We start from the raw sequence: 23,129 nt of genomic DNA, 5'->3' as shown, positions 1-23,129 counted from the left end.
TCTCCCTCTACAGCCCCAGATTCAATGAATTCTGACCCTACCTGGACCTATAATCCAGGGATTCTATCATCTTTTTACTGTCCCTGCCCCCTTCCCTCCTTAGCCAGTTTACATACAATAGTCAATCCTTAGTAACTTCTGTGTATATATCATTTCCCATACCCCTCAATTCATTGTATTTGCTTGGCTAAACTCCAAATTTGAGCATTTCTGCCAGCCGCACTGGCCTACACACTCAATGCAGCTCGAAGTGACTAGAAACACACACACACAGCCATGCTGACTTGTGTGCTTTAAATTCATGTCCGGAACCTCAAGGGGGCCCTTGATGCCACCATAGCAGCCACATTGGATTCCCCTGGTGTATTTGCCTTCCCACTCTTTGAGATGATTAGTTCACACCTTCTCCGTTCTCCTCACAAGTCCAACGCCTCTGCCCCCATGCTCATTCTCAGCTGACGATCTTGCCTCTTACTTTCCTCACAAAATTGGAGCAATCAAAAGAGAATTTCCACAAACTCCCACTACCTCATTTACCCACCTCCAACCATCTGCCCCCATATACTCTGCTTTCTTCCTGTTATAAAAGATGGACTTTTTAACGTACCTCTAAAGCCAGCCGGCTTCTCCCTTGTGCAGTTAATACCTGACTGGGGTAAGTTGTGTGTTTGAGGGATGGGTGGTAGGTTTTTTTTCCCTAATTTCTTGCTATTGTGAATAAGAACGTCATGAGTCTCTTAATGCCTATTTTTTTTAAATTTTGCATTTTTTTCTTAGGATGGATTCCCAGAAAGTATAGTGATAATCCTCCTGCACCCCCTAACAATGTCACTATGAGAATATAAATGCTTAAGTATAAAAAGTATAAGCATTTATATTCTCATAGTGATATAGTTGGGGGGGAAGGAGGATGGATGAAGGGAATAAGCAGCTTCTGACTCACTGTCAGATATGAGGGGAGAAAATGTTATGAAACAAGAACTTTTTTTTTTTTTTTTTTTTTTTTTCCCCGTACGCGAGCCTCTCACTGTTGTGGCCTCTCCCGTTGTGGAGCACAGGCTCCGGACGTGCAGGCTCAGCGACCATGGCCCACGGGCCCAGCCGCTCCGCGGCATGTGGGATCTTCCCAGACCGGGGCACGAACCCGTGTCCCCTGCATCGGCAGGCGGACTCTCAACCACTGCGCCACCAGGGAAGCCCGAAACAAGAACTTTAATAGAACTAAGGTATGATAAAAACAAGTCACATTTGGGAAATATGTCTGAAATTATATGTTACAATACGGTCAATTCAAATGATAACTTAAATCCATTTGCTTCTCCAAATAAGTCATTTTTTATGTTTTCTGTTTTGCTTGGAGAAATAACCAAAGAACAAAGCAATTAAAAGCTAAAATATTAATTCCTGCTTGCCTCATTTGTGTCAACTTGCAGAAAACAATTCTGGAAAAGGGTTTCAGAGATCTGATTTTCTCATCAATAAATATTTGTGAAATTGAATTACTAAACTTTAATATTCCAAAAACTGCACAAGCACCTACATAACTCTGTGAAACCTTTGCTGATATTGGAGGGAGGAGAGTGGATAGAAGGTCAAATAAATCATGTATGTTGGCCACCTTCTTGCTGTACTTCTGCAGATTTCTGTTATCCATAGTGAGCAGTGTCGACATTTTCCTATCTCTTTTTCAGATTTTTCCATTACAAAAGCAATGTATCTCCAGGTAAACAAGGTGGTTTACCATTTACTTTTTAAGAGAATTTCTTCTCTGTCCCTGACCGCCGTAAAGTCACAGTGAAGGAATAAAAGTATGTAAGTCCACAAGGAACAAGAGACCACAGAAGGAAGCCATCGAGAAGAAGATTTGGCATCTTGGGAAGATCTCATTTCTACTGAAGTTAAAATATCAGGTGGAGGAGGAGTGACAGGTATGGCAGAGTAAGCTTCAGCTCCTGTGCCTGCAGAGACAAGGGGAACTTGCCTAAGAGGTTCCTGGAAAGGCTTAGCATTTAGAGACCCAGGCACTACCAAAGATGAAGGTGAGATGTAGGACTGGAAATAAGGGGCTTGTTTGGAATCTATGTAATGAGCAATTGAATCCTCCCAGATCCCCCTTCTAAAATTACACAGCCACATGATGAGTCCCTGAAAAAGATCAGAAGCTGATTCTCTAGCGAAACTGAAAAAGAACATTCCAGATGTGAACCAGGCACTGAAAATGAGGGAATTCAGTGAAAATTTGCACTTTAAACAACAAAACACTTATTTCCTTTGCTCCCGGAACACAGTCAAGCACATGTGCCATCCCACTTCCCAGACAAGATGTTAAAGGATTCTTCTATTAGGAAAACAGATAACCCCAAAGAAAGCTGTGCACATACTGAAATATGTGGGTCTCCCAATGAAGAGCTAACCCTTGATTGTACCATGTGAAAACCCCATAGCCTACAAGACCTGTGCAGGCATATAAAATTTCATATCAGATTTTTGTACCTTATTTTAAAACTAAATAGTCAAAAACTCTAAGGTTTTTAGGAAAGCCTCCAACATGAAAGAGAGACGACAAATGGGGAAAATGAATAAGAAGAGAAACAAACACTATACAAAGAACAGAAGAATAATTAGAGTATCCTGAGAGAAAAAAATTGCGCTCATGAAACAAGACAGAGTACTAGGGAAAAGGAACTGTGTTATTTAAAATATAATAGGCTCTGCTATAGTAACAAACTCTCAGTTTTCAATGACTTAGGACAACTAAAGTTTCTCATTTATACCAAGTCCAAAGCAATCAAAAGTTGTTCTTCTTAATCTGGGACTCAGAGATTCAGGTTCCCATTATTCTGTGATGTCACCATCTTTTCATGTGGCTTTCAAGGACACAGCAGGAGGAGAGAGGGGTGGACTGAGGCACAGCTTTTAACTGCTTCAGCCTGGGAGTGACACATATCATTTCTGCTCACAGACTATTGGCCAGAACTAGTCCAAATCTAACTGAGACTGGAAAATATAGAGAAGCACATGGAATATTAGTTGTCTAATATCCTTCCAACAGGAACTACCAGAACAAGAAAGAGCTCTTGAAAATTAAGACAGCTGAAATTTGCATTTGTATACAGAATTTAGAGGATTAATTTGAGAAAATTAGAAAAAAATTTTGTAAAAGAGATTAAGTCTATAATCCATCCAATTGTTAGGAACTCCATGAAGAGTACAGAGAAAAAAGATTGGGAGGAATTTTTCTATGAAGTAACACCAGAAGTTACCCATGGATTATAACCTGCAACTCTCCAGCTTAAAAGGGCCCACTGATACAGGCATTCATCTTTTGTGCTAAGAAGCTATGGTCAGGAGTCTTGTGATATAAGGTCCAGCAATCTGTGGGTAAAATAAAACCCCTCAGAAGCATGGCCACCACTTAGTTTGACAAAAGGGAACAGTGTGACTGGCAAGCATCTCAAGGGGCCTGCTCCATTCAATACACAGTGTTATATCTTGTGTTTATCACTTAACATTATGTAATAATTGTATTTCCATGGCACTGGATTATCTTCGTGGCTGTTACATTTACTGATTACAAATATCCTATAGAAGAGATATACCATATTTAACCCTTCCACTATACTTACGTTTCACCAGACTTACGTTTCCAATCTTTTGTTGCTATAAATAAGACAACCTTGAATATCTTACTGTCTAAATTTTAATTTAAATTTGGATTATTTCCCTAGGATGGATATTTCCTTAGGATTATTTCCAAAACTGTAAAGGTGAGAGCAAACCTTATTTATATTTTCATGACTCTTGGTAGATTTTACAAAAATCAGCTTCCACAGTTACACCAGTACATAAAGCATCCAGGCATACCTGCACGTATGTGTTTATCCACACATTCACCTGCATTGTATATTTTTATTGAAAGTTTTTGCTAACTTAGGAGGAAGAAATGGCTTTGTATATGTTTTTCTGTATAATTGTTTATAACAATTTCATTTTAATAAATTAACTGTCCATAAACTTTGCTTATTTATCTATTTAGTGCTTTATTACTTTACAGGACTTCTCTATATTAACCCTTTGCCAGTTATGCCTTTAGCTTTTTTTTTAATATGCTGAAATTTTCAAAATCTTTATGTAAAAAATATGTTGATTCTTTCTTTGGTGATTTATTACTTATAAGAACATAGTTCTACAGAAAGTTGACAACCACTTAATTTCTTGTTGCTTTACTATGATTAACTTTCTAAGTCCCTAGTAAAAGAAGTTTAGTGTTTATTTAATGTGTGCCTATGTTCTAGGCACTGGAGGTTCAAGACCAATAGAAGAGGTCCCTGCCTTCCAATAGTTTATAGAACTGATGCTTCCTACAAATTGTTAGACTGTCCCAGCACCACAATGCAGAATGCTTTCTTTTTCCATTGATGTCTCATGTGTCACAAATTCTTATATGTAAATATATTCTGTCAAAATCCCAATGGCATTTTTCACAGAAATAAAACAAGCAATTCTAAAACTTGTATTGAACCACAAAAGACCTTGAATAGTCAGAACGATCTTGAGAAAGAAAACAAAATTGGAAGCATCACACTCCCAGATTTCAAACTATATTACAAATCAATAGTAATCAAAACAATATAGTATTGGCATAAAAACAGACACACAGATCAATGGAACAGAAGAGAATGCCCAGAAATATACCTATTCACATATGGTCAATTAATTTATGATATGGTCAATTAATTTATGACAAAGGAGCCAAGAACATACAATGGGGAAAGGACAGTCTCTTCAATAAATGGTATTGGGAAAACTGGACAGCTACATGCAAAAGAATGAAACTGGTACACAAATATTAACTCAAGATGGATTAAAGACTTGAACGTAAGAACGGAAACTATAAAACTCCTAGAATAAAACAGAGGTGATAAGCTCCTTGATTTTGGTCTTGGTAATGATCTTTTGGATATGACAACAAAAGCAAAAATAAACAAGTGAGACTGAAACTAAAAACCTTCTGCACAGCAAAGGAAACCATCAAGAAAATGAAAAGGCAACCTACAGAATGTGAGAAAATATTTGCAACTCATATATCTGATAAGGGGTTAATATCTAAAATATATAAAGGACTCATACAACTCAATAGTAAAAATGCAAAAAATCTAATTTAAAAATGGTCAGAAGATCTAAATAGACATTTTTCCAAAGATGATATACAGATGGCAAACAGGTATATGAAAAGATGTTCAATGTCACTAATCATTAGGGAAATGTAAATCAAAAAACCACAATGAGACATCACCTCATACCAGTCAGAATGGCTATTACCAAAAAGACAAATAAGTGTTGGCAAGGATGTGGAGAAAAGGGAACCTTTGTGCACTCTTGTTTGCCTTGCTAAATGGAGTGACCTTGGGTTCGTCCTTAAAATTTGGTCAGCTAGTGGTTTTCTGGTCCTATAAGGCAGATCCAATCCAGTATATTCACTTATCTGAGCTTCCTGATTCTTTCCTCCACCATTTGCAATAGCAGTTTTGCATTTTTACTTCACTTTGTGTTGGTCATTGCTTTTTCCAATCTTCTGAGAGGTATGCCACAAATAATTTAGAGTCATCTGCTAGGCCCTTGTAGGGTATTATCTTATGGCTATGATGGAGTGCTCTGATATCCACAAACTTCCCCTTAACAAACTTTATATTCTGTTCTCCCTCAGTCAAGCATTCTCAGGTGCCTCTGTTAGACACACTCCCACAGGTTCTGCCAATAAATTCTCTCTAGGTCCTGAGGCTCCTTCAATATATAGTATCTCCTTGTGGCTGATCCAGCACTTTTCTGATTGAGCTACCCTGAGATTTGATGCTAGTTATGAGTCTGGTGGCCAGGAGGGGAAGTGGAAAGATATCTTGAAGAGGACTCTGCACTATTTTATAAGGCCTCATTTGAAATCTCTTTATAATCTTCAAGAAGGGTGGGGGTAGGAGGCCCTATCTTCAATAGAGAAATAGACCACTTTTTCAGGATCAGAGTGTTCACAGGAATCAAAGTTCAAAGTACATCTACACAGTGATATCTTTATCCCAAGTCTCAAGGTCACATTCTTTGCCCATTAAGGCCCCAACTCTGACTTAGAAGGCTTGCCCAGGCTGAGAAGTCAGCCTTCTTAGAGTTCTGCATTATTGCAATTAAGTCCTATGCCCCATCTCAGCTGTTTCTGCTCTCACCCCATCCCAGCTGCAGGAGTTAAGCCCTTCTGACTCTCATGTTTTGCTATAAATTTTTGACCAATAAATCTGTAATTTTCTCTCTTCAGCTACTTGTCCAATTCCAGAGACCTTATAGTCATTAATTTCCCACAAATTAGTCTCAAATGCTGACTCATTGTACCAATTAGCACATCCCCTCCCACGTGAATTTCACCCCAGCTCATTACAGATGGAAAGCTTAGCAGTCACACTATGTAGCATAGCAAGGATTATCAATTCTCCACCTACCTTCAGCTCTGGGGTCCTCATTGCCATCCAGACAGCAAGTGAGCCAGCTCCAGAATCCCATCCTCATGGTAGGCTTCTTAAATTCACCTCTGAAGCCAGTGGACTTACATTGGGCTCCTGAGCAGCTGGGACTGAGATGTTCTTAAATGCTTGAGAAAGTGCTCTCCGGATAAGAGGAGCGGTAAGAAGCAGAGGAGGATGGAAGTAGAAAGCTTAAACGAGACTGTGGTACCTGCCGAAGACTAGTCTCAGTCCGACCCCACAGAGAGGCCGAAGTTCTACCACAACAAGGCAAGGAAGCCAGCCTTTTCTACCACGAAGTCTGCTGTCATTTGCTGAGCTCTGCCCTGGGCGGGAAGGGGCGTTGCCTCCTGGGCAATAAGACTTCTTTGGCTGAGGACTAGTTTCAAGGGTTGGGGCAGCTGTGAATTGTTATCAGTCAAACAGGAGCCTGGGGGTGGGCGCACTGCCTGTAAAGAGGATCCAGGTGGGGCGCTAAGAGAAGCCATCACACTAACATTTAATGGGTATATACCTTATGCTAAGTTCTTTTTCATTGACTCTCTCATTTAAACTTCACAAGTCCAGAAGGGAGCTATTAAGATTGTCTCTATACTACAGATAAGGAAAATAAATGAACGTTGAGAGTTTAAATGACTTTCTCATGGTTACAAAATGAGGGTTCACGTTTTCAGGTGTAATAAACTTGTAGATGAAAAGGAAATACCTCAGCTTACGCATTTGTGAAATGCGAACACACAGAACCCATTTAGGATCCTATCTTTGGAAGCTTAAACTAGGGACTCTAGAGTTAGCCAATAGGAATCAAATCCTGAGTGTTAGTGCTTTTCAATAATATTGCCTCTTGAATATAATTGTGATTTTTTTTTTTTTTTTTTTGTGGTACGCAGGCCTCTCACTGTTGTGGTCTCTCCCGTTGCGGAGCACAGGCTCCGGACGCGCAGGCTCAGCGGCCATGGATCACGGGCCCAGCTGCTCCGTGGTATGTGGGATCTTCCCGGACCGGGGCACGAACCCGTGTCCCCTGCATCGGCAGGCGGACTCTCAAGCACTGCGCCACCAGGGAAACCCCGATAATTGTGATTCTTATTCCCTAAATATTCTTGATCTCATGTTGATTTTGTTTGTGTGTGTGTATCAACTTAGTTACTCATAATATTTAATTAGTTGAAGCACCACATTTCCCAACTCCTTAGGATAACAGGTGTTAAAAATTACTAAGGAATTCTCCATTACATGGTGGAAAAGACAGAAAAACAGTCTAGACATGAGATTAATAATTTATTTAGCTTTGGCTGTGTTAAGCACTTTATGTCCATTTTCTCATTGTGAAACAAGTATTAGCACCATAATCCCACAATATAGATAAGAAAACTGAAACTATGGGACATCTATTAATTTGCTCCAAATCACAGAACTAGGAAGGGATGGGTCTGGCAATTGAACCAAAACCACCATCTGACATCGAAACTACTATTGGATGTCAAGGAGAAAACGGCACATCATAGATTCATGTATATAGAGACAACTAGTGACGCACATTTCAGTATAGGTAAAGGAAATTTTCCACCTTCTCAACTCTTTTTCACATGAACCAAATCTGAAGGAGATGGAAATTTTCAGAAAACACTCATTCACTCAGCCCATCACTGAGCAGAACATTTCTGAGACAAGGAAGAAGAATTGTTAATAATGACCTGCTAAAAAGTATTTTTCTAGAGGCGGTGCCCTGAGCTGACACAGGATTGAGTGGCTCTGATTCCACAGCTTGAGTGAAATCACCAAATCAGGTTCTCTGGCCTAGACGAGGATGAGGTTTTGTGGCTGGAGTGGCTATCTATCATCATGGAAACCATGCTAGCCACTAGCCCTGGATGGTGTTCTCTTCAGAATTCTCCTGAGGTTTTCTTTGTTTCCTCTCCCTACTCACCACCTCCCACCCCCAATTAATAAATCCCCTGCTGAATCCCTCTATGTTCTGTTTCCTGGGGTCACTCTTCAAAAGGAAGCAAGGTTGTTCCACTGTTGGCAGAAGGCCACTTCTGTTGTCCTTGGACAAGTTACTCAGCCTTTCCAGGTATCAATTTCCTCATTTGTGAAAGAATAACCTACTTCTTCGGATTGTCATGGGGGATACATTCATTTCATATGTAAGTACATGGTGTGTGTGTGCGAGCCTAGGATAAAACATTTCTGAATACATTCAGATACCTTCCCTACACCTCACCCTGACATACATACACTACCATGTGTAAAATAGATAGCTAGTGGGAAGCTGCTGTATAGCACAGGGAGATCAGCTCCGAGCTCTGTGACCACCTAGAGGGGGGGGATGGGGGGTGTGGGAGGGAGGCTCAAGAGGGAGGGAGATATGGGGATATATGTATATGTATAGCTGGTTCACTTTGTTATACAGCAGAAACTAACACACCATTGTAAAGCAATTATACTCCAATAAAAAAAAAAAGAAAGAGTTGGAGGAAAGGAATATTACTTCCCTGTTCAAAACTCTTACTGGCTGTCTATGACCTATGAGATTAAAAACTAACCCTGCCTTGTATTCAAAACCTTCCACAGCATGGCCCCTAATGTCCTTCCCATCTACCTTTCCCATGATACCCCACCTCTCACTAGTCACTGAATGTGATCTGCATTTGCTTACCTTTATGTTGTTCTCATGTCCCTCTCTCTAGTTGCACTAGCCTCTCCCAATTTTGCCAAAATCATATCCATCACTTTAGTCTCAAAAAGTGTGGAAATTCTATGCAAATCAGATTTCAGTAAATTATGGAAATTGTGAGTATTCCATTCCTTCGATATATCTTATCATTTGTCATGGGTGAAACTTGAATTTTAAAAATGTTCCTTGGGCTTCCCTGGTGGCGCAGTGGTTGAGAGTCCGCCTGCCGATGCAGGGGACACGGGTTCGTGCCCCGGTCCGGGAAGATCCCACATGCCGCGGAGCGGCTGGGCCTGTGAGCCGTGGCCGCCGAGCCTGCGCGTCCGGAGCCTGTGCTCCGCAACGGGAGAGGCCACAGCAGTGAGAGGCCCGCGTACCGCAAAAAAAAAAACATAAAAATGTTCCTTGATGTTATCAAACCATGTATTTTAAGTGTACAGCTTGATGGATTTTCCTGAAGTACACACACCCACGTAACTATCTCCTGGATGAAGGAATAGAGTATTATAAATATCCAGGTAGCCTCCCTCAAGCTGTTACCTGAAAACTGGATTCGCTCTTTGGTGGGTGTCAAGCCAAGACACAACCAAGCAAAAGAGCAGAAGGAAGGAAGGATTTATTGCTCACAACAAGTTGGGAGAACACCGAGGAAATTTCCGGAGGTAGTATTTCCCTGAACAGCAAAATGAGCGAAGTTTCAAGCTAAGGGTACTTCCTTACGCGAAGGGGCTTGGGCGGGATAGTATGTGCATATTCATGGAGGGGCTTGAGCGGAGGAGAATGCAGCTTAGAATTGGGGCAAAGGTTGACAGAGTCCTGGCTCTAGTTGATTGAAGTCTCAAAGGTCAGCAAAGGTCAGCTTCATCATTCCTTAGGTTCCAGTTAGTCTGGTGGTGGAGTACTCAAGGGGGGTTTAGAGCTTGCAGAATAGCTCAGGAATGTGCTTCAGGCTAATCTTTACCTTCGAAACAGAAATGGGATTCTTTACAACTGATTTATTGTCCCCAGTATGGTTATTTCCTTGGCCTGGTCAAGAACAAGCACTTGTGGCCAGGCTGAGATCACAAAATAGCTTAGGCCTAAAATGGCTTCTCTTAGGTCAAGAAAGTTATGTCTGGAGAAAGATAAATACTATGTCACTTACATGTGGAATCTAAAAAATACAATCAACTAGTTAATATAACAAGAAGCAGACTCACTGATATAGAGAACAAACTAGTGGGTGCCACTGGGGAGAGGGTGGAGAGGGGCAGCATAGGGGTGGGGGAGTGGGAGGTACAAACTATTGGGTGTAAGGTAGGCTACAAAGTGTTTGTACAAAACAGGGAATATAGCCAATATTTTGTAATAACTGTAAATGGACTGTAACCTTTAAAAATTATATTTAAAAAGTTACATCTGGTTCTCTTCCTTCAGGAATCCCCTACCCTATCTGCCTACAATGCCCTGCCTAATTTCCACCCTCTTCTCCAAAGGTAGCTACTACCTGATATCTAGTATCATATATTAGCTTTTTCCTTTTTTTTTTAGCTTTTTTTTTTTAGCTTTTTCCTTTTTTACAGTTTTATATAAGTGGAATCACACAGTTTGTGTTTTGTGTGTGTGTGTTTGACTTCTCTTGATCACTACTGTGTTTGTGACATTTATTCATATTGTTGCATGTAGCAGTACTTCATTCTTTGTCATTTCTATATAGTATTCAATCATGAATATGCCACTATTTTTGATCTGTTTGCCTGTCGATAGGCATTTGGGTTGTTTCTAATGGCTAAGCAGGATATGTGCTGGGGAGGTCCTCATCTGAATCAGGTGCATCTCATCAATTTCTGGCCCAGACAATGTACAATGTGACTGCAGAGTTTGGTACCGTGTACTGAGATGTGGATATATACTCATTTTCTCCCTCATCTACCCTCACTCTAAGTTTGTTCTGAGAACACTCTTGCACTTAGAGCTGCAGAATTATAAGAGTCAGTTACCAAATGTCCTGTGAAGTTATGTTAATAGGGCCTTAAAATAGCCAAACGGCCTATCTGTTGGGTTTTTTTTTCCTCTAATATTTAATAAGGTGTTCAGGCATTATGAGTGTGGACCCCACATAAAGAAGAGATCTATTTACTTAAGATTTTCCTAAACCATGGTGATTCACAAATTACATAATTCTAGGATGTTAGACCTGGTAGGGACTTCGAAGTTCATCTATTTTAATGCCCAATTTTGAAGTGATAAAAAAAGGCATAGATACATCAGTGATTTTTCCAAGGTAAAATATTTTAGGGGCAGAATGTGGTCTAAAACCTAACTAGAAGGGTCCTTTCCTCCACAAGATGGCATTGCAAGCCACTCACAAGATTTTATAGCAGTAACATGCCAACCTCCCTTCCTAGAAACATGCAGGTTTCCCCACTGATGAGTAGACGAATATCCACTTTCCTTCTGGGGCTGGATGAGGAGTTCCACTTTGGGGTCACTTTACACATCACTTCACCAAACACCAGTGACTTTCTTTATAGAAAAGCCGCCAATAGAAAATCTGATTGTACTGTGCTCCAAGACCTCACTAGAGGAAGTTACTTGGGGATGCAGGAGCAGAAACTGACTGTCCCGCATCATCCCCTTGAGAAATGTTAACAGCCGAAGGGCCTTTACTGTTCATTCCTGAAGGGAGTAGAGCACCAACAACAGCTAACCTAGACTGAGTGCTTATTACATGCCAGGTACCTTCTAAGCTCTTTACATGCATTTGTTCATTTAATTCTCACAATTCTCAAGTAGGTACTATTATTATCCCCAGTTTACTAATGAAAAGACTATGGCACAGGGAGGCTTGGTCACTTGTATATAGTCCCACTAACTCTTATGATGAAGATATGCCCCCACACCCTGGGTAAAGTTGAGAGCCCAGTGAACCTTCTGGAAGTATATGTGAAAAAAATTATGAAGGGCAACAGCCACAGATTCACAAAGTAAATGTGTCCTCTGGTGGGGACAAAGGCTCTTGTCATGAAGTCTATAGCTCTGCCATATATAATTGTGGGTTTTTTGGGTTTTTTTGGTCTTTGTAGCAAGTCTTACATTGCTCAGACCAAAAACACTTCCTGAGAAGCCGCATACTTACTTGGAACACCCGAGAGAAAGTGACAGGCTGAGTAAAATTCCATAAGGCTTGTAGGCAGTGATAACACTCCTTCATTACTTCTGGTAATTGAGCCAATGGTGTGGGCAGTTGATCCTGGAATACTGTTTTCCCATATATCCCATTTCCCATAAACTGAAAGTGGAGCATGCCAATGGGTAAATTAAATTTTGCCAGAAGAGCATGGAGAGTCCCTCACAACATTTAGACAAAATGTCAGCATTCTCACCCCAGCTCCTGACGCCAACACAGTCAACTGAATGGCTGCGGCCAGATTAGATTCCTCAGGACTGAGCCTGGGGTGGGCAGTTCCTTGGTAGCCAAAGGAATGGACTAGAGGAAATTCAAAGAATCAAGCTAGGACCCAATTATCAGGTAGGATATGCACAGACAGGCCTCCAGAGATAAGGTCAGGTCACGAAGCTGGAAGCTGGAGCAGGATTAGAGTGCCAGAAGGTCAGGAGAAACAAGGGCTGGGAATTCCCAGGCAATTTCCTTGAATTCAGGCTGGAATTCAGGCTCATAAACAAGCACATGCATACTTAGGGTGTGGGCGCAGATGACTTGAAGGTCCAGTATTTAAGATCTCATCACTGTTTCAATGTGCATGTTTTTTTATTATCTGTGAGAATATTTTTCTATATGTTCCTACATGTACATTTCCTGTATGTCAGTCATTTGTTTCTCAGTGGAGGCTCACTGACTAAATAATTTCGGAGGGGATCCTTGCGAAATGCAGTGGAGGCTAATATGGAATAAGCTAAAACGTCAGCTCAGGAAGGTCACCCCTCCAATACCTTCTTTCCTAGGCCTCACATTGAGATAGAACAGTATAGAGGATGCACCTTGGAAAGGCACTAGGTCAGACTCTCAGGTCTACACTTTATTAGCTGTAATTCTTGCTTTCTGAGCCTCAGCTTCACCATCTGTAAAATGAAGATGGCAATGCCCACTTTATAGGCTGTTGTTATTCAATAAGATAACATGAATAAGGTCCACATAAGATACCTGACCTGTGTCTTTCTCCCTGCTCTTCCTTTAGCCTTCTGAAGGAAGGCTGCCAGCATGCTAAGACAGAGCAATGGGTAAGATGTTGATTTGAGGTTTGATCCAGCCAAGGACATATTCCACAGGCATTCAGGAGCCTCTTTGCATACAATGATCTCTCCAATGGCATTTGACTCAGTCCCTTTCCCAGATCTAACCCTGTTAGCATCAGAATTCCTCAAAACATTAAATAAAACAAAGAAAATCCTAGTATTATAAAGCTCTAAACTTAATGTGGTATTTCACCCAATACATAGAATCTTTATTGCCCCCCAAAAAGAAATAAGTTTTTTAAAAATAGGTGATTGTGACTATACATTGTGAATACATATTAGCAAAATAATTTTGTTTGATTAATACAGCCTTCTAAGTGTTGGCATTCACAGCCCCACGTTGCAGCTGAGCGTGCTTCACACCTTCCTCAAATCTTGGAAGAGCCACAGAAACCCATCTTGGTTCTTCACTTTCTGTCTATAAAGCAGGACCAGTTAGGGGAAGGAGCATTATTACTGGGAACTCTCTTCTGTTCCCTGTGCTTCACTGAGTACCTGATGGGAGACCAAGAAAGATGCGTTGCAGCTCTGGTGCACCTGTTTCCATCGAGCAGAATCAAAAGAACTTAAACAGATCATAAAGATGGTCATATGTCAAACTCACTCAAGATAAACAAAAACATTTTCCCGGGTGCCTTCCGGACCCAGGTCGTCAGAAGTATATGTAACTGCTGCCTTGGAATATGGGTTTGAACTGATCATTCCACATCTTAGCCTCCAAACCCCAATTTCTTGTTCATTGATCTGAACAATGACTGACCCTTAGGTCTTCGTATTTCCCTTGCTGTGTCGGGATCCTTCTCCTCAAGGTACTTACTTGGGATTCATGACCAGACTCTACATTCCATTTCCTGCTTCATGAACTAGATTTTTTACCCATTTCTCTTTTTAAGATCTCTCTTCTCTTCCCACCTTCTCTCCTCTCTTTTCCCTCAGGGTTTTTTCTCGATGTTTTAGCTTTGTATTTCTATCTTGGTGCTGACAGAAGTAATCAGTACAGAAGGAGCAAAGTTATCTGGTATCCTCAAGTAATTGGCACTGGGGCGAACTCAGAAGCAAATAAATATGCTTCAAAGAACTGGCACCTAAGGGAAGACAGAAAAATGTGAAATATATTAGATTCCGCTGGTTGAAAAAATAAAATCTAAATTAAACATTCATTGCTAGTAATGTTCTAAAAATCCACAAGATGAGAGTAGTTTCTCATAACAGAAAGTAGTGTCTTGTTCCAAAAGAAATTAAATTTAGCAAACGTTTATTGATTATCTACTACATGAAAAGTATTATTTCACGTGCGGTATGCAGGCCTCTCACTGTTGTGGCCTCTCCCGTTGTGGAGCACAGGCCCTAGACGCGCAGGCTCGGCGGCCATGGCTCACGGGCCCAGCCGCTCCGCGGCACGTGGGATCCTCCCGGACCGGGCACGAACCCACGTCCCCTGCATCGGCAGGCGGACTCTCAACCACTGCGCCACCAGGGAAGCCCTCCTGGGTATTTTTTACGTAACTGTAACTACAGTTTACTTAAAATTTTTCTCCTGCATTTTTTCTCTTCCCATTCTATTATATGCATTTTGCATGTCTATCATTTTTCTAACCATAATTTTAATGGTCACATATAAATGAACTCTAATTTACTCCCATGGACACCAAGGTTGCTTCCTTTTCTTTAAAAATTATAAATAAAGCTGTGATAAACATCATCACGCATATAGCTTTTTCTACTGCTTGGACTATTTCCTTAGAATAGTTGAATTTTCTAAATGTTGAATTACCGGGTCAAAAGGTATGCATACATTCAAGCTCTTTCTAAATTTTGACCATTTTCCAAAAAGGATTGTACTTATTCATAAGGCTGTCATCAATATAAAATTAGGCATCATATATAAAATGTTCTTGTAAAGTCAAAGGACACCACTAAAGTATGGTGAAGGTAGCAATTTCTTTGAGGGTGATAAAATGCTACGAAGAGGATTTTTTTAACCTTTGATTCTATAACAGTTTTGCAGAAATCAGTCCTACACCACTCAATTATGCAGTTGCAAGTTTTCTTTCTTGGAAAATTGTTAATCATACAAGAATGCAAATTAGTAGGATATTATTTTAAAAAGTAATATCAATAACATGGCATGGGATTATTATGGATTTCAACTAATTCTCATCTCGCTAATATCTCCACACTGTATAGCTAATTAGTCATCTGGACAAAAATGTCACAATGTTGTTAATAATAGCAACACAATGGAGACATGTCTCCTGAGTTTTAAATGCCTTCCTCTACCTGTTTGCTAGACGTTTTGAACCTGAATGTTTCAAGGCATCTCAAACACATCCAAAATGGAAATCATTCTAGGGCTTAGCACAGTGCCTAGCATGTAGAAAATGCTCAGTAAATCTGTTTCGTAAATGAATGTTGTCCGATAAACCTACTTTACTTCCTATAGTCCATTGTGCTGAATATTTTTTCATCTAAATAGGCTTTTCATCTAAAGCCCATTATCCTACAGTCTACCTCCTATGTACCTTTTTATTTGATTAATCACCAAATTCTCTTGATTCCACTTTAGAAAGGCCCATTGTCCCTACTCTCCAAACCATTTCTTTGCCCTAGTTCACTCCATTATCATCTCTCACCTGGATTATTAGCACAACTTCTTTGTTCCCCTGCCTCTAGTCTCATCCTTTCTCCACCCTCCTAACATAATGAGCTTTCCAGAATTCAGAGCCAATCATGGAACTCCTCTGCTCAGAATTCCACAATGGTTCACCATACACAGGGCAAAATCTGAAACCATCTGCATGGCATATAAGATCCTTCATATTGTTTGACCTCTGCCTATCTGCCTGGCCTCACCTCTCCTCTCTCCTCCCACCCCTACCCCCAGCAGTTCACTGCACACTGCAGCATGACTGAACCGATGATAACCCTCTCAATCTGTATTAATCTTCCCCTCTTTCTTTCTGCAAATCATTTTGCAGTTGCCTCCCTGGAATACTCTCTCTCTACTTTGTGAGTCTGACAGAAAATTTCTACTTTTACTTCAAAACTCATCTTAAGAGAAAAGTAAGTCCTTTGAAAATACTGAAGAGGAGGTCATATGAGAACAGGCTCAACTATATAGTCCTGGTGCATAGTTCTGCATAAAAGCATTGGTTGAAGATCATCAGAGTGGAAGAATTCTCAGGACAGCATGAAATGAGAGACAAGCAGTTGGTCACATTAGAAGGCAGAAGAAGGGGAAAAAAAGGAGCGTGATGAATGCAATCTTCCAGAAACCAAAGGAGGGGAGAGTTTTAAGCAGAATGGTATGAAAAAAACTGTCAAATGCAGCAGAGAAATGGAGTTGGATGATGACCTCAGAGAATGCATTGGTTTTGATATTGAAGTAGCTTTTGTAATCTAAGACCAGTTTCAGTGGAAGGTGGGGGCAAAGTCTGACTTCAGTGGTTTGGTTGAACAAGAAATGGAGTTGACAGATATGAATTACACCTTCCTCTCCAAGGCTGGGAATAAAGAGGTGGGAAGATGGCCATTGGGTAGTGACTTGAGGGGTAGATAGGAGGATAAAGGAAGGATGTTTTTGAGAGAGAATATTAGTGAGCAGAGAGGATGCAGCAGGGGAGGAGGGAATGATGAAAGATACAGATCTGAGACAGAGGAAGATCCCTGAGGAGACTGAAAGGCATGTGATCAAGGGCCCAGATGGAGAACTAGATTTCATATAGGAGAAGGGACACCGCAATCTCTAAGAATGTAGGAAAAGAGAAAAGGCTGTATGTGATTGTCAGTCTCCAAAATATTGCACAAGGCCTTGTTAAAGTTTGCCAAATGATCAAAAGATTAAAGGATGCTTGATAGGATTTCTACATACTTCACAATATTACTTCTGGCCAGTTTTGAAAGTGAGAGGCAAGGATTTAGTGGTATATATATGAATATGGAAAATGACAACTCAAAGTAACTCCTTGGGTAAGAAATGGGGAAAGGTAGTGTTAGTTTGGAAATAATGCCACAAAGAAAGTGAGGGAAAGAGGGGAGAATGTGATGAAGGTAAAGCATGTTGGAGCCAGACAGACCTGGGGGAAATATTGGCTCTACCATATACTAGCTTTGATCTTAAATAAGTTTCTTAACTTTCCCTGAACTTGAGTTTCTTCTTCAAAAAATAGGGGGAATAATGCTCATAGGATTGGAATGAGAATCGGAGATAGTATATTTTGAAAGGTGCAAAGCATGTACTATTTTTTTCTCACTTTCCACTCCCTCATTTCCAGGAAATATCACTTGGATATATTTATTGACTATATTTAAGAGATCTTCATTAATATGTGTGCTGGAGAGGTTTTTAAAAGAAATATGCCATGTATAGATAGATTAAGATGGTTTACTTAAAAAAGAAAACAGTAAAAAATGGATAGCATGAGGCCAGAATAGGGTGAAAGACAAAACTTGTATAGCTTTATAGCTTCTGACTATAAAGGATAGTATAAGAAACCTTACTTTAAAAGGTAATATTAGTAGAGAAGTCTTGAAAGAAAGAAGGAAAAAAGGAAGGAAAGAAAGAAAATGAAAGAAAGAAAGAAAGAGGGTTTCCCTGGTGGCACAGTGGTTAAGAATCTGCCTGCCAATGGAGGGGCCACGGGTTCGATCCCTGGTCCAGGAAGATACCACATGTCGCAGAGCAACTAAGCCCGTGCGCCACAACTACTGAGCCTGCACTCTAGAGCCCGAGAGCCACAACTACTGAAGCCTGTGCGCCTAGAGCCCATGCTCCGCAACAAGAGAAGCCACCGCAATGAGAAGCCCGGGCACCGCAACAAAGAGTAGCCCCTGCTCGCTGCAACTAGAGAAAGCCCTCACGCAGCAATGAAGACCCAATGCAGCCAGAAAGAAAGGAAGGAAAGGAGGAAGGGAGGAAGGGAGGAAGAAAGGAAGGAAGCGGTATTGCTCGTAGGGAATATTGTAGAGTGAGAATAGAAGAGAGGGACTCACTTTTCTAGTATGAGTCAGTATTTGATTTTACATCATTTTATCACAGTAAAGTAAAATAAAGACTGATTCAGTGCAGTGTAATCAAAAGAGCATGGATTTGGGAGTCAGACAGCCATGGGTTTGACTACTGACTTTGTCTCACACTAGCTGGGTGATCTTGGACAAGTGACAAATTCCTTGAGTCTCAGTGTCTTAGTTTCCTAGGCCTGCCATAACAAAGTAACAAAAACTAGGTGGCTTAAAACAACATAAATTTATTGTTCCGTAATTCTGGAGGCTATAACTCCAAAATCAAGATGTCAGCAGGGTGATGCTCTCTCAAAGACTAGGGGAGGATCTGTTCCATGCCTTCTTCTAACTTTTGGTAGCCCCAGGTGTTTCTTGGCTTACAGATACATCACTCCAATCCTCTGTCTTTGTAAGGCATTCTCCCTGTGTTTCTGTGTCTTCACATGGCTGTCTTCTTTCAAGGACCAGAGTCATATTGGATTAGGAACCCACCCTACTCCAGTATAACCTCATCTTAAATAATTAGAGCTGCAATGACCATTGAGTAATTATAGCTGCAATGACCCTATTTCCAAGAATAAGACCACATTCTGAGGTACTGAGGGTTAAGACTTCAACGTATCATTTTTGGGGGTACATAATTCAACCAATAAGACTCAAGATCTTCATTCCTTATATGAAAATAAAAGTATATTCCTTGTGGAGCCCTCCTATATTGTTGGTGGGAATGTAAATTGGTGCAGCCACTGTGGAAAACAGTATGGAGGTTTCTCTAAAAACTAAAATTATAATGATCATATGATCCAGCAATCCCACTCCTGGGTATATATCTGAAAGAAATAAACACTAATTCAAAAAGATACATGCACCCCAATATTCATAGCAGCATTATTTACAACTGCCAAAGTACGGAAGCAACCTAAGTGTACATCAACAGATGAACAGATAAAGAAGATATGGTATATATATATATATATACAATAGAATACTACTCAGCCATAAAAAAGATTGAAATTTTGCCATTTGTAGCAACATGAATGGACTTGGAGGGCATTATGCTAAGTGAAATAAGTCACACAGAGAAAGACAAATACTGTATGATAGCACTTACATGTAGAATCTAAAAAAATGCAACAAACTAGTGAATAAAACAAAAAAGAAGCAGACTCACAGATATAGAGAACAAACTAATGGTTACCAGTGTGGAAAGGGAAGGGGGGAGGGGCAATATTAGGGTAGGGGGAAAAAGGGTTATTATGGGATTATATGAAATCATGTGTGAAAATTTGAAAATTGTAAAGCACTGTAGAATTTAAAGAATCTTTCATTCAATAAAGATATAACTAAATAAAAGTCTAATTAAATGTGAAAAAAGTACATTCCTTGCAAAGTTGTTATGCGAATCCTGTGTGAACTTATGAAAAAATAACTGGCATAATATCTCACACATGGTAAATGAGAAAAGTGAAGAGGAATCAAAGCCAGTCATCAAAACTGTATTTTGGTTGTCACTATCTGATTCCCTCTGAGTTATTTGCCAAGAAATCTTGGTAGAGAGGTCTTACCAAGTTCTGTGACTCTTTAATATTGTATTCACCGGTGACCTTGATTCAACATGTACTGAGCACTTTCTGTATGTCTGGCATGATACCAGGTACAGAGGTACAGGGCCTGAGGCCACCTCTGTGATGTTCTGAGGTGGTTTGTACTCCAGGATCAACCCATCATCCCAGGTAGTACTCAAATCTAGAAGCCATGGTCTGGAAAAGGGGTCAGCAAACTATGACCCAGGAGCCACATCCGGGTTACTGACTGTGTTTGTAAACAAAGTTTTATTGAAAGATAGCCATGTCTATTTGGTTATGTATCGTCTATGGTGACTTTTGTGTTTACCATGGCGGATTTGAGGGATTGTGACAGAGGTAGGTTCACAAAGCCTAAAATATTTACTATCTGGTTTTTCACAGAAATGTTACCTTTTGCATAGTCCAGACCTTGACTTATACTCTTCTTTGCTTTTTTTTTTTCCACTGTAGGAGATTTATATTCTTCTTAGTCTATATGCCTACCTTGGAATTTAAATTTCTTTTCTTTCTTGAATTTAAATTTCTTTCTCTTCAGCTACTGCCCTGACTTCTCTGACAACTTTGATTTGTCTAGTTTTGAGGCTCAAAACCTTGGGGTTATTCATTCATCATAAGGTATCAATATTGCTTCACCACTTGTAACAGATGTACCACACCAATGCAAGAAGGTAATAACAGGGCATGCATTCCCCACAGTCCACTCCAGGCCTCACTTTTTTTTTTTTAAGACCCCCCTCTTTTGTTTTTTGGCCACACGACTCATCATGTGAGATCTTAGTTCCCCAACCAAGGATCAAACCTGTGCCCGCTGCAGTGGAAGTGCAGAATGTTAACCACTGGACGACCAAGGAAGTCCCAAGGCCTCTCTGTCTTAAACCTGGTATTTTGCTTATTACATTCTTTTCCTGGATCCTATTGAATAATTTGTGATTCCTTTCTAAATTTGAAAAGATGTAATACAGAAAAACTCATTCTTCAGCAAACATTTGTTGAATACCTATTATATACTAATTATATAAGTATTAATATAATACTACTAAAGGACTGGAACATAGTAGTTCAACATACTTCTGATGAAATTTGAAAGTTACATTAGTTTGTAATAGATGGTATCTTTCCTCAAAATATTCATTGCCTCTTCCATAGGGCCCCTGCCTATGGGAGGATGACCTATCTCTGCTCGTGGCAGGCATGGTCGTGTGACTTGCTTTGGTCATTGGACTGTGACTTGAACCGACAGTCCTACCTCTGAACAGAGCTTTAAGAGCCATTTTGTGGTCCTTCACCACCAGCTCTTTTTCATTCTGACATGAAACTCTTACATTTTAGATAGGGGCTGCTGTTATCTGGAATGGAAAAGACATGGAACTGAGTCAAACTTGACCCCAGTATGGACACGAGAAATAAAGCTGTGTTGTGAGCCACTAGGATTCTGAGATCTTTATTGCCACGTAGCCCAGACTGATGGAAAAATCACTAATTATATTCTCTTCACATATTTTTTTAGCTCAAATAACATTTAAGAGTTATTTTTCTAACTTTAATATTATGGATGACAATTTACAACTTAGAGATAATCAAAATAAGGCCTAGAAATAAAATGTCACTTGTGCATTAAATGGAAGTATCCAAAATTCTAGTTGCCAACTTAGCGTACTGTGCACATGGTGCCGAGTTATATAAATCCTATTTGACTTAAACTGATGTGTACTATCTAACATTTTACACTACTTGCTTTATTCATATATCTGTGTATCCATCCAATGATCCATCTTATTTTCTAAAGTATTTTAAGTAAGCTTCAGGCATCAGTACACTTCACCCCTAAACACTTCAGCATGTACATCATTAACTAGATTTCAATATTTGCTTATGATTTTTTCCTTTTGAGGTAAAATTTATATGTAATGTACAAATCTTGCATAGATCATTCAATATGTTTTGCTAAACAGCTACTCCTATGCAACGCAAATCTCTGTCAAGATACTGAACGTGACAATCACCCCACAAAATTTTCCCTGTTTATTTTAGCCCATATATTTGCTGTGTGTATGTGCTTCCGAATGTTGCATATATTTTTATTCTGAGCTTAATATATTTAAGGAGAGATTTAAATATATTCATCGAATTCACACTAATATGTCATGTCTCTAGACCTCACGAATGATACACTTTAACAGGAATTTGTTTCTCAAAAAGAACTTTTAGCATCTGATAATCTATATATATATAGGCCATTAGTTTTCTTTCTCTGCCTTTGCTTTTTGAATAATAATTTCTGTGATAACCATCCAACAGGAATGTCCCTACCACATTAAGCAATATAATCATTTCCATATAATTGAAGCTTTGGCAATCTCAGGTTCTACAAGAGACGTTGAAGGGGCTGGGATGTGTTTTTCTGATGCTAATCACAACACAATTATACTGGCTTAGACTGGCTAGGGCTGAGGCTGGTTAGTAAAAGTAGGATAACTGCAAATAAGAGAGAAAAAAAAGGTTTATCCTATATGTTTGTGGCCATACACATGTGACAGACCGGAGGAATAAATAGTAACAGCATCAGTAGAGAAACTGGGCCAGCATGGAAAAGGCAAGGGCAGGTATAGGGATAAACATGGGCTGGTTTTTATGCCAATTAGAATGTGGCCTTAATTTTCTTCTACTGCTTCCCTGCTCCCATGTCTTTTTTGGCCTCTAAGATAACATGTACCCATATCACACACACACAAAATAAACATTGTAGAATAGCAGTCTGTTTATATATTATTATAAAATATGGATGTAAAATGCTCATACCTAAAATCTATAGATTTGAGGGATTGATTCATATTGTATTCATACAGGGAGAGGTAGCTATTACTGGAAATTAGAACAGTGAAAGATGGTTTCTATTTATTAAATTCACTCTTAAGTACCATTCCAGTTATCTTTCTCAAGACATTTGTCTTTCAGAATTTAGGCACCAAGATTTAAAGGACTGAAATCAGATTTTTCAGAAATTACAAATTAATGGAAACTAATACGCACCCTTTTTTTCCAGGGAGTCTTTGATGGAACCAAGTTTGGGAAGAACAGAATTGCTGGACAATGTATAAATCCTGCTTATCATAAGGTGAA

General features: G+C 39.8%; 1 protein-coding gene across 2 annotated transcripts in view; it reads right to left on the bottom strand.

Annotated features, from left to right (window-relative positions):
- Positions 1-9,571: 9,571 nt before the first annotated feature.
- The window catches only part of ZNF648 (zinc finger protein 648), a 41,259-nt gene continuing 27,701 nt past the window's right edge, over positions 9,572-23,129 (bottom strand). For both annotated transcript variants that reach the window (XM_049713267.1, XM_004269829.3), the window contains exon 3: positions 9,572-14,507. The gene's annotated coding sequence lies outside the window, so the exon portion shown is untranslated. The remainder of the gene's footprint in view (positions 14,508-23,129) is intronic.

This window comes from Orcinus orca, chromosome 1 (assembly GCF_937001465.1).
Source record: "Orcinus orca chromosome 1, mOrcOrc1.1, whole genome shotgun sequence".
NCBI classification, from domain to species: domain Eukaryota; kingdom Metazoa; phylum Chordata; class Mammalia; order Artiodactyla; family Delphinidae; genus Orcinus; species Orcinus orca.
Note: the sequence above shows the minus strand (reverse complement) of the source record. Positions and strands in the feature narration are given on the sequence as shown.